The sequence below is a fragment of the Trachypithecus francoisi genome, unplaced genomic scaffold (genome assembly GCF_009764315.1).
Source record: "Trachypithecus francoisi isolate TF-2019V2 unplaced genomic scaffold, Tfra_2.0 Lachesis_group2, whole genome shotgun sequence".
Lineage (NCBI taxonomy): Eukaryota > Metazoa > Chordata > Mammalia > Primates > Cercopithecidae > Trachypithecus > Trachypithecus francoisi.
The window spans coordinates 102,148,673-102,161,903 of record NW_022681465.1 but is presented as its reverse complement, the minus strand read 5'-3'; positions in this window follow the sequence as shown (position 1 = coordinate 102,161,903).

The window sequence follows — 13,231 nt, the reverse complement described above, 5'->3', positions numbered from 1 at the left end:
GTTTTCTTAGTACAAGTGCATAAATGCACAAACATGTTTTTAACAAAAGAAGGAGGAAATATTCGTGACAGTTACAGTCCTCATTTCTGCAGCTGGTCACACGTGGTTGTAGCTCATATTGATGACTATCTTCTTCTACTCCCCATTCTGTATACCCTTTGCCTTCAGCAAGCACCTCAGTAGGTCATGGTTTTTTTTCTTGGTGGAGTGACCCAAACCTTCAATCCTGAGGGGTCTGGACCATTTGTAGTCCTGCCTGGATTGGGCTGTTGTAGTTTCCCTTTGACCTTAATCACAGGGCATGGTAATACTAAGAGACACCCTAATGGATCTCCTGTATTCCATGCATACTATTCCTTACCTCCATTGTGGAGTAGTAGACTGATTTCATCTTGATAGTCCAGGTCAGCTACCCTAGCCAACACTGTAACTCCCTTCTCAGCCTGTTGACTTAAAGGTAGAAGGAGCCCAAAGTATCCAGGTGGCAATCGTAACTTCCAGTTTAATGGAATTGTTGTGTCTCCTGGTGACGGCATTCCTCCCTCTGGAACTAAGACCTCTAGGTCAGTAGAACATAATGCAGCAGGAACAGAAAGCAAGAATTTTGCTAATGCATCACTAGGGGTGATGATGAGTGGTGCCACTTCCACTTCCACCCCTTGATTCCTGGACCTGTGAATCCTGGCTATGGGAGAAAGAGTACCATATATTGGATGCTGATTCAGAGCATACACGGCCTTCTGGACAACTCTGCCCGAGCCCTGCAAAGTACTGTCACCTAGTTGGCGTTGTAATTGTGACTCCAAAAGGCCATTCCACCATTCTATCAATCCAGGTGCTTCAGTGATGGGGGACATGGTAAGACCAGTGAATTTCATAAGCACAAGCTCACTGCCACACTTTTTTTTTTTTTTTTTTTTTTTTTGAGGCGGAGTCTCGCTCTGTCGCCCGGACTGGAGTGCAGTGGCCAGATCTCAGCTCACTGCAAGCTCCGCCTCCCGGGTTTACGCCATTCTCCTGCCTCAGCCTCCCGAGTAGCTGGGACTACAGGCGCCCGCCACCTCGCCCGGCTAGTTTTTGTATTTTTAGTAGAGACGGGGTTTCACCGTGTTAGCCAGGATGGTCTCGATCTCCTGACCTCGTGATCCGCCCGTCTCGGCCTCCCAAAGTGCTGGGATTACAGGCTTGAGCCACCGCGCCCGGCCTGCCACACTTTTTTAGCCATAAAGTGAGTGCCTTGGTCAGAGGCAATGCTGTGTGGAATACCACAACAGTGGATAAGGCATTCGTGAGTACACAGATATTAGTCTTGGCAGAAGCATTGCGTGCAAGATAGGCAAGCCCATATCCAGAGTAAATGTCTACTCCAGTGAGGACAAACCTCTGCCCTTTCCATGATGGAAGAGGTCCAATATAATCAACCTGCCACCAGGTAGCTAGCTGATCACCCCAAGGAATGGTGCCATATCAAGGGTTCAGTGTTGGTCTCTGCTGCTGGCAAATTGGGCACTCAGCAGTGGCCGTAGCCCGGTCAGCCTTGGTGAGTGGAATTCCATGTTGCTGAGCCCATGTGTAACCTCCATCCCTGACACCATGGCCACTTTGTTCATGGGCTCATTGGGCAATGACAAGGATGGCTGGGGAAGGAGGCTGAGTGGTGTCCACAGAATAAGTCTTCCTCTCCACTTGATTATTAAAATCCTCTTCTGCTGAGGTCAGCCTTTGTTGAGCACTCACATGGGATACAAATATCAGCATGGTTTTTGATTACTCAAAGGTCAATCCACATACCTCTTCCCCAAATTTCTTTGTCACCAATTTTCCAATCATGCTTCTTCCAAGTCCCTGACCATCGAGCCAAACCACTGGCTACAGCCCGTGAATCAGTATATAATCACACATCTGGCCATTTCTCCTTCCATGCAAAGTGCACAACCAGGTACACTGCTTGAAGTTCTGCCCACTGGGAAGATTTCCCTTCGCTGCTGTCCTTCAGGGATGTCCTAGAAAGAAACTGTAGTGCTGCAGCTGTCCACTTTTGGGGTGGTGCCAGCATGTTGTGCAGAACCATCTGTGAACCAGGCCCTAGTCTTCTCTTCCTCTGTCAACTGATCATAGGGAACTCCCCATGAAGCCATCAGTGCAGGCTGGGGAAAAGAAGGCAGAGTGGCAGGAGTGGAGACCATGGGCGTTTGAGCCACTTCCTCGTGTGACTTACTTGTGTCTTCAGGACCTGCTTGAACCTAATCGCACATATATCACTTCCATTTGATGATGGAATGCTGCTGTGCGTGATCCACTTTATGGCTAGATGGGTCAGAAAGCATCCAGTTTATGACGGGCAGTTCAGGTCACATGGTGACTGTCTCTACTAAAAAATACAAAACTAGACGGGCGAGGTGGCGGGCGCCTGTAGTCCCAGCTACTCGGGAGGCTGAGGCAGGAGAATGGCGTAAACCCGGGAGGTCATCAGACCCATAGTCAAACATTCGGTTTCCATCCAAGCCCAGTAACAGGCCAACAGCTGTCTCTCAAAAAAACAGTTGTTATCTGCAGAAGATGGCAGGGCCTTGCTCCAAAATCCTAGAGACCTCCACTGTGATTCACCTATGGGGGCCTGCCAAAGGCTTTAAATAGCATTCTTTTTTTTTTTTTTGAGACGGAGTCTCGCTCTGTTGCCCAGGCTGGAGTGCAGTGGCCGGATCTCGGCTCACTGCAAGCTCCGCCTCCCGGGTTTACGCCATTCTCCTGCCTCAGCCTCCCGAGTAGCTGGGACTACAGGCGCCCGCCACCTCGCCCGTCTAGTTTTGTATTTTTTAGTAGAGACAGGGTTTCACCGTGTTAGCCAGGATGGTCTCGATCTCCTGACCTCGTGATCCGCCAGTCTTGGCCTCCCAAAGTGCTGGGATTACAGGCTTGAGCCACCGCGCCCGGCCTAAATAGCATGCTTATCTGCCACTGACACCTCAAGCACCACTGGATCTGCTGGGCCATGTGGCCCAAATGGCAGAGCAGCTTGCACAGCAGCCTGAACCTGTTGAGGAGCCTTCTCCTGTTCTGGATCACACTCAAAGCTGGCAGGCTTTCGGGTCTCTTGATAAGTGGGCCAGAGTAACATACCCAAATGAAGAATGTTGCCTCCAAAATCCAAATAGGCCCACTAGGTGTTGTGCCTCTTTCTTGGTTGTAGGAGGGGCCAAATGCAGCAATTTATCCTTCACCTTAGAAGGAATATCTTAGGCCGGGCACGGTGGCTCAAGCCTGTAATCCCAGCACTTTGGGAGGCCGAGGCGGGCGGATCACGAGGTCAGGAGATCGAGACCATCCTGGCTAACATGGTGAAACCCCGTCTCTACTAAAAAATACAAAAAACTAGCCGGGCGAGGTGGCGGGCGCCTGTGGTCCCAGCTGCTCGGGAGGCTGAGGCAGGAGAATGGCGTGAACCCGGGAGGCGGAGCTTGCAGTGAGCTGAGATCCAGCCACTGCACTCCAGCCCGGGCCACAGAGCGAGACTCCGTCTCAAAAAAAAAAAAAACAAAAAAAAAAAAACAAAAAAATAACAAAAAAAAAAAAAAAAAAAAGAAGGAATATCTTGACAGGTCCCACACCACTGGGCCCCTAGAAATTTTAATGAAGTAGAAGTTCCCTGAATTTTAGTCGGATTTATTTCCCATCCTCTGGCATGCAAAGGTCTCACCAATAAGCCCAGTGTGTTTGCTACTTCTTGCTCACTAGATCCAATCAGCATAATATCATCAATGTAATGGACCAGTGTGATATCAAAATGAAAGCGAAAAGCGGTCAAGTTCTCTGCAAATACGATTACGACACAAAGTTGGAGAGTTGATGTACCCCTGAAGTAGGGCATTAAAGGTATATTTCTGGCCTTGCCAGCTGAGGGCAAATTGCTTCTGGTGGGCCTTATGGACAGGATGGAGAAAAAGGCATTTACCAAGTCAATAGCTGCATACCAGGTACCAGGAGATGTGTTAATTTGCTCAAGCAATGAAACCGCATGTGGTGCAGTAGCTGCAACTGGAGTCAACACTTGGCTAAGCTTATGATAATCCACTGTCATTCTCCAAGATCCATCTGTCTTCTGCATAGACCAAATGAGAGAGTTGAACGGGGATGTGGTAGGAAGCACCACCCCTGCATCTTTCAAGTCCTTGATGGTGGCACTAATCTCCACAGTCCCTCTAGAGATGCGATATTGTTTTTGGTTCACTATTTTTCTAGGTAGAGGCAGCTCTAATGGCTTCCATTTGGCCTTTCCCACCATAATAACCCTCACCCTACCAGTCAGGGAGCCACTGTGGGGATTCTGCCAGCTGCTAAGTATGTCTATGGCAATGATGCCTTCTGGCACTGGGGAAATGACCACAGGATGAGTCCGGGGACACACTGGACCCTCTGTAAGTCAGAGCTGAGCTAAAATTCCATTAATTACCTGACCTCTGTAAACTCCTACTTTAACTGGAGGACCACAATGACATTTTTGGTCCCCTCGAATTAGCATCAGCTCAGAGCCAGTGTCCAGTAGTCCCCGAAATGTCTGATCATTTCCCTTTCCCCAGTGAACAGTTACCCTGGTAAAAAGCCAGCAGTCCCCTTGAGGAAGGATAGGAGAAAGATTCACTGCATAAACTGTCAGTAATATGGTGGGGTCCTTCGTCAAGGGGGTCCAGCCTTCCCTTCATTCAAGGAGTTCTGGGTCTGTAAACTGGCTCAAGTCTGGAAATTGATTGAGGGGGCTGTGACTCTGTTTTTATAGTTCAAATTAGTCTTTGTCCATTTGACCTAAAAGTTTCCTGCTTGTATAAATTAAGTAGGAATGCAGTAGGCTTCCTATCAGTTTCACTTCTAGGAACATGGTGATTAATTAGCCAATACCAGAGCTCTACTCAAGTCAGACTATTCTGACAGACACTTTTCCTCTACTGTCCATTATGGTAGCTACACCCACTTTGCCTTTGACAATTGAGGGATGCCACTTAGTCCCTGCCACCTCGGGATCTAATTATTCCCATTGTATTTAAATTTTGTAGCTGAGTGACTGTGGTTCCCATTGTTATATCTGATATATAGAGAAGAGCAATTACAAGGCTCTTCAAAGATGCAGGTGCTGCCCTCACAAATCTATTTCTCAAGGTGTTTGTCAAGGGTATATCTTCTGGACCCTCCCAGCTGGGATGAGGTCTAAAGTGACTAATCCACTCCACCATTCCAATCTCCCTAAGCCTTTTGATCCCTTCCTCTACATTTAACCAAGGGAGCTCAGGCATTTCTAGCTCTCTCACAGTGGGCCATCTTTTAATCCATATTTTAGCTAACCAAGCAAATAAACTCTTAGAACCTTTTTTAACTCCCTGAGCTACAACATTGAAAGCAAAGTCCCTACTTAGTGAGCCCAAATCAATAAATTCAGCCTGATCCAACTCTATGTTCCTTCCACCTTTATCCCATACCCTTAATATCCATTCCCATGCCTGTTCTCCAGGTTTCTGTTTCTACAAATTAGAGAACTCAAACAGTTCTTTTCCAGTGTAATGCACCTTCTCATGGGTCACACTCTCAACCTCACCTCTAGGGGACCACTGGGACTTTAGTCTAGTTATATGTCTAGAAGCAAACAGGGGTGTTGGGGGTGGGTCCTGAGGAGAATCAACATTATTTTGCCTGGCAACTGCCTCAGGGGAGGCCATCACTGTTGCCTCAGGCAGTGCAGGGTTTATCTCCTCAGACAAAGGTGAAAAGGCTGATGGCAGCATGGGTTGGGGAGGGGATGTTGCCACTACTAGGGATGGGGAAGCTGCTCCTTCTGGCAAAAAAGGTTCATCAGAGCTTACAAACTCTGTCCCCAGCTTCATCAGGGTCCTCCCACATGTCCCCATTCCACGTTTCAGGGTCCCATTCTTTTCCAATCAATGCCCTCACTTTAACAGTAGACACCTGGTGAGGCTGTGCACGCATTTTTATTGCAGGTCAGCCACTTGCATGATAAGAGCTTATGTTTCTTTTTCCATAATTTCAGCTCTTTTTCCACAGAAGAAAAGATTCTCACTCAGGGCAATCTTAGCAGATTTGAGTATCTATTTCTGAGGCCAGAAGACAGAATCCCTGAGTTCATTATTTTCTTTCATCAGTTTGTCCACTGAACTTTGGAGCAACCAACCAGCTTCATTATGTTCCTTGGTTCTCCACATATGGTCAAACGTATTATGTATACAGTCATTAAATTCCCTGCCTCTCACAAGTGGTGAATCAGGAGTGTCAAATGCATTTATTTTGCATAACTCTCTAAACAGTTCACGCCAAGGACCATGAGTGTTCTGCATACTATTAGAAGTAGAGTCCTTAGCATTTTGGGGTCAATTATATTAAGCAGTCAACTCCAGGAACCCCAAAACCAACAAAATAACTCCGTCCTTAATATTCTGCTCCTCTAGAACCACTCCTGGTACCAAAACCTGTATTAGTCAGGGTTCTAGAGGGACAGAACTAATAGGATATATATATATAAATGTGAGTTTATTAATTATTAACTTACACAATCACAAGGTCCCACAATAGGCTGTCTGCAAGCTGAGGAGCAAGGAGAGACAGTCTGAGTCCCAAAACTGAAGGACCTGGAGTCCGATATTTGAGGGCAGGAAGCATCCAACATGGGAGAAAGATGTAGGCCGGGAGGCTAAGCCAGTTCCTCCTTTCATGTTTTTCTGCCTGCTTTATATTTGCTGGTGCTAATTAGATTGTGCCCACCAGATTAAGGGTGGGTCTGCCTTCCCCAGCCCACTGACTCAAATGTTAATCTCCTTTGATAACACCCTCACAGACACACCCAAGATTAATACTTTGTATCCTTCAATCCCATCAAGTTGACACTCTGTATTAACCATCACAGACATGTAGTACCATTTTGTTTAAGCCACCATTACTTGGGAGTGTTTATTACTTGTAACGGAATTTAATCTCAATTATAGGCACTCTCTGATTTTCATTAGCACCAAAGACTGATGTTTATTGTATCTACATTCAGATCATGAATTTTTAATGCAACTGGTAAGATCATGTGCTTAACAAATATTTGACAAACTAATTAAAAGACTAACTCTGTAACTAAAGACTCATTTTTACTCATTTACTTAATGCCAAAAATATCAGAATTTTTACAAATGAAAACTGAAAAGTATGTCTTACTTTTTTGTAAACAACTTGTTATCAAACTCTAGAATCTAGGCTCACCAACCATGTGACTTCATTTTCTGGAACTCACTTTGCTCATCTGCAACATGGGCACCTTATCTTAGAGGGCTAGAAGATGGAAAAGAACAGGGCAAAAGGAAAGCCGAGTGGGAGAGCCTCTGGCCCTGGACCCCCTGCTGCCTCCCAAGAGTTCCACCTTTAAAAGTCCACCTAAGATTGTGTTTTATAAGAGAGTTTCACTAAGGAAATGAGGATCTTAAAATCCACTGGACCAGATAATCTGTAAGAGCCCTTCCAGTTCTGACATGTTACGATTAGAAACATTCCCACATGGCCAGAACGAGGCAGGTAGTAGCCCTGCTGTGAGCAGAGCCGATTTGGGAGTGGCATTGTCCTAGATGTGTTGTCAAAGGCAAAGGCCACGTTGTAAAGGCAGAATTGGGATGGGAAGACAGCAGATCCAGCAGGAAGGTGATAATGCAGGGCTGTTTCTTCCATTTGGTTTCATTATGCATGAAATACAAGGACAAGAACATGTTAAAGAATAGACATTTGTGCTGGGCACGGTGGCTCAAGCCTGTAGTCTCAGCACTTTGGGAGGCCGAGACGGCCGGATCACGAGGTCAGGAGATCGAGACCATCCTGGCTAACACGGTGAAACCCCGTCTCTACTAAAAAAATACAAAAAACTAGCCAGGCGAGGTGGCGATTGCCTGTAGTCCCAGCTACTCGGGAGGCTGAGACAGGAGAATGGCGTAAACCCGGGAGGCAGAGCTTGCAGTGAGCTGAGATCCGACCACTGTACTCCAGCCTGGGCAACAGAGCGAGACTCCGTCTCAAAAAAAAAAAAAAAAAAAGAATAGACATTTGCTTGATAGATGCATATTAAAGGTTATATATTGAGAAACAGTTATAATATTACAATTAAACAGAAGAGATGTCACCCGGATATATCTCATCTCATTCATCTGTGAAACATTTAACTAAAGAACGGAGTAGCAAGGCTGAGTGTCATCCCCTACATGCAATGCTGATAGGGATGGGCCTGGCTGGAGATGTTCACGTCCCTAGAGTATGACCTGGAAAAAGCCCTGCCAGCTACACCCTGGACATGAAACAGACACAGGTCCAGGAGCCAGGAGACTGTGTTTGAGTTTCAGCTCTTCCGCTTCATCAAGTCATTCTCCCTCTGAGTCTATTTCCTCTTCTGTAAATGAGTGGGTTGGTCTAGTACCTTTAGTTCAAAAACTAAAGTACCTTTAGTTCTAAAACTCCAGGGTTTCATATGCAAGATGGTGGCTGGGTGGGGGTAGAGGTTGCAATGCTTCTTCCGCACTCATGCTGTGTGTCTGGATAGAGGAAACCTCCTCAGTGGGTGAGACTCTAGATTCCCTTCACCTTGTACTCCCACTGCACGTGTGGAGGTGGAAACTTCTCTGCTTGGTAAATGGGGGAGAATGGGTGGTCATGTTCAGCTCCATCTTCTTTCTTGACACTGGGGCAAGCAGTCAGTCTCTACTTCTGCTCCAAGAGCAGCCCTTTCCCTAGAGGAGGCCTGCCTCCAACCAACATTGGTGTTCCTCATCTGGGGGCTCAGAATTAGCAAGGCCTCTTGGCTAGCGTGCTAAGGGCACATCTTTCACCTGGCCTAGGTGTGACTTCATTTACTGAATGCATGATACAGCTGACCTGGCAGAGCTGACTTGAGGTGGGCATGAGCCTTCACCCCATGTGCCAGCATCAAAGGGGCTTCCTCTGTCCTGGCTACTCGTTCATAAAAACACCCTTATGGTTGTTTTTATAAAACACCATACCACTATTATCCTCATTTTATCGGTGATGAAACTGAGGCTCAGAGTTTAATCAACCGGCCTGAGGTCTCACTGCTGGCTGATAGTACCTCCCTCATAGAGTCTTTGTAAGAATTGTATGCACTGTCTCTGAACGTGTTTTTTGAGATTGCATCTCCCAGGCCTGGCTGTGTGACATGAAGGGGCACCATGGATGTAGCCTGTCTGGGGAGCAGCCTCCATCGGCAGCCTGATGGGTGAAGGGAGAAACCTGTCTTCAAAGTCACACCTCCAAGAATCCTGGATCTACTCCTCACCCAGCTCCTACACAGTAACAGCTGGCTGCACAGAGGCGACAGGTGGAGCCATCAGTTCCCAAGGAAACCACTTCTCTCCACCAATGTGGGGCAGTGAATGTGGAGGGAGGGGTGGGCAGCCTTGCCGTCTGGCTGAGTTTCTCTCAGGAGGTGCAGCTCACCTGGGGGTCCCTCCTGACCGTGGTCTCCAGCCCTCCCTGTCAGAAGAGAGAAACGTCTACCTGGCAAAGCTGTCAGCTGCAGTTAGAATGAATTCTTCAAACTCCAGCAGCCCCTAGCTTAAATGTTACCTCCCTGGGGAGGTGTCTTCATCATCTAGATCAGCAGGTCTGAATTGTGGTGGCCCATTGCAATCCCAGAGGGCTTTAAAAACAACGATGTCTGGGCCCCTTCCTTCCCTGGTAAATCAGAATCCCTGGGAATGGCCAGGTTTGGAAACCACTGTTCCAGACAAAGCTCGTTCCCTTACCCCCCATCCATTCCCACTCTTGGGCTCACATCCCACTTGTCATTTTTACCTGGGTGGTTGCATTAACTGCTGACCTGTAACCTCCACTGTAACCTCCATGAGAGCGGGGGTTGCAGCATGCCCTCCTCTCCAGTGCTTGACATGGTTCTTCACACTCAGCAGCAATTCAAAGAACATTTGGCAGATAAGATCAAACAGTGATGACTTGGCATTCAGGACTTTTTCTCAAAAAAAATTCAAAATACTTTTACATGGAAAATCGTTTGCATGCGTATTTCATAATCAAAAAACACATTCATAAGCAGCTTATACAACTCTTACATAAACCTTGTGAGATAAATACTGTCACCTAGCTCTGAGACCTTACACAAGCTAATTAAAGTCAACCTCAGTTTCCTCATCTTTAATACAGGAATAATAGTACCTCCCTCTTAAGGTTATTAAGAGGAATAAACGAAATAACCCTAACAGCACATTGCCTGGCCCACAGTGAGGGTTCGAGAATATTAACTATTATTGTTGATAATTCCCCTCATGTTACAGAAGGTAAACTGAGATTCAAACAGGCAAAGTGCCTTGCCCAAGATCCCACAGGGTTAGGACTCAAACCAATGTCTTCTGACTCCCAATTGTGTATTCTTTCACATTCCAGTGGAGAATGTTTTTGTAAGCTAGGATCTACAGTATCAGCCTAGTTTTCCAGATGGGAAAATTCACCACCAAGAGAGAGGAATCAGCACAATGCACTGGATTAGGCATGAGTGGACGTTCCTCTGCTCTGGCACGGGCTAGGAGTGGGCCTTCATCCGGCCCCGTTTTCTCCCTGTGCCTCATTTTCTGCCTCTGTAGACTTGAGAGGCTGATCAGGTGATCACGAGGTCTTCTCCAACCCTGACTATGTGAGATGTGTCCAGCAATCCTCTGCATGCTGTGTGGGTGCTCTGCTCCTGCTCCTGTGCAGAGCAGCGTCCTTCCTCCCACAGCAACCACGCTAAGCCCAAAGAGAGATCATAAATCATCCCTCCCTGCCCAGAATGCCTTGCTTTGGAAGGAACCAGGGAAAGATGAGGCTGCCCCTGGGACCACAGGCCCAGCATGCGACGCCCTCCCCTGCCCAGGCTGCTGCATTCATTATGCACATCCTGAGTGAGGAAGCTCTGGGGAGCCCCATTCCAGGAGATGACAGTCTCAGGTTCTTCTTCTGGAGCGTTCTGCAAGGTAGTAAACAGACACTAATGAGCCTTTGGCTTCTTAATGTGCCAAAGTGTCTCTCTCGCTGGTCTTGCCAGTCGCGGAGCATCATTCTTTCAGAAAAAGCAGCTCTGGCCTTCCTCAAGTCCAAAAACAAAAGAAAGTAGGCAGAGAGTATATTAAAAACCAGGCAGAAGAAAAGAAAAACATGACTCTGAAACCACACCAATTTGGTGATTTTTTTTTCTTTTTGCTGTCCTAGGATTTTTTTAAATATTGAGGAGGTATGACTTTTCCAGGGAGAAAACATACACGACAATTTTTTTGTTTTCATTCAGGCAGGAATTAACAAAGAGGTAAATTGCCTGTTATCTTTCCTGACGCCTTGAGCATCTAAATTGTGAACAGGGAAGAGTAGCCAGAAAAGGCCAGCACCAGTGGACAGGCAGGACCCTTTTAGCTGGCCCAGGCCACTGAGAGTCACAGACCTGAGAGCTAGAAGCTGCTCACTTAGATGAGACGACTGGAACAGCCTGTCCCTCTCACCTGAGGTCACATGTAAGTCAGCACATGCTTAACATTTCTTCCCCTCAGCTTCCCTGTAACTGCACAGGGCTGTCAATGGCTTGCCTCTGGCAAGGCACAAGCTGCTTCCCTTACCCATTCACACCCATCATGAGCCAAGTGTTCAGAACAGGATATCCACCCTACATCTCATTGCCAACCAGAGGCTTTAGGATTTCACCTGGTAATTCATTATCTCATCCTCATACATCCAGTGACAGATCCTCACAGGTCCTAGAGCAGTGAGGAAGAATGGCTACCCTTTACAGATCACCTCCTGTATGCCAGGATCTTCACGTACCTTCTGTCATCCATTCATTCTGCAAATATCTACTGACTCCCTGCTATGGGCCAGGCATTATGCTATGCTTGGTACTGGGGATACAATACTGAGTAATCTAGACAAATCCCTTACCCTTACAGAGTTAATAGACCTTATCTCAGATCTTCTCAAGAAATCTATATGGGAGGATATTATTATTCCCATTTTACAGATGTGAAAACTGAGGCTTAGAGAGATTAAATAATTTGCCCAAGATCACACAGCCAGAAAGAAACAGTCAAGATTTGAACCCAGATCTATCTTTACCCAAAATCTGTGTCATTTTTACTACAGCACATTATTTTTTAGCAAACATAGGAAAGTGGGTCTCTTGATCCTGCAGTTTTGGGGCTTTACTCATTAAATTTTACACATTGGAAGGCATGTCTCAAGTTTCTTTATACCTGGTGCCTAGCACAACATGCTGCACAACAGGCACCTAATAATTAGGTGGATGAATTAATTTAATATCTTCATTCACTGTGAGCCCCGGGCCAGTCACCTGCCCTTCTCGTCTTCCTCTCTAGCCACCTTTCCCACTTCACAGCCACAGGTTTAGGCTCGTCTTCACCCTCCACACCAGCTTCCTCACACGCCATTCACTCCTCACCCCACCAGAGATGCTTTCTACAAGACAGCCACAAAATTCTTTGTCATTAAATCCAATGGGCAGCTTTCCATACTCATTCTCCTCATCCTTTCACAACATGTGACTCCCGGGAATTCTGCTGCCTAGGCTGCCAGAACTCCTACATCTCTGGCTGTTCCTCCTTGATTCCTTTTTAATTACTCTTCCATTGCCTCTCAATAAACACAGGTTTCCTGGGGTTTTGGTGCAGGCTTTCTCCTCTCCTCAACTCTTTTTTTCTTCTTTTTTCCTTTTGAGATGGAGTTTCGCTCTTGTTGCCCAAGCTGGAGTGCAATGGCGTGATCTCAGTGCCTCCCGAGTTCAAGCAATTCTCCTGCCTCAGCCTCCCAAGTAGCTGGGATTACAGGCACATGCTACCACTCTCGGCTAATTTTTTGTATTTTTAGTAGAGACGGGATTTCACCATGTTGGTCAGGCTGGTCTCGAACTCCTGACCTCAGGTGATCCACCCGCCTTCATCTCTCAAAGTGTTGGAATTACAGGCGTGAGCCACTGCGCCCGGCTCTCAAGTCTTTACTCTCTCCCTGGGCAACCACACTCCCACTCAGCTCTCTCAAATCTCTATCTCACCCAACATTTAGATGGTGAGCCTAAACTCAACGCATCCTGCCACAAGGCTGTCCTCTTTCCTATGTTACATGCAAGAATTAGTGACACCCTTGTCACTCAGACACGGAAGCCTCCTCCTCCCTCACTTCCATATTCCATCTAGCAACAAGCCCT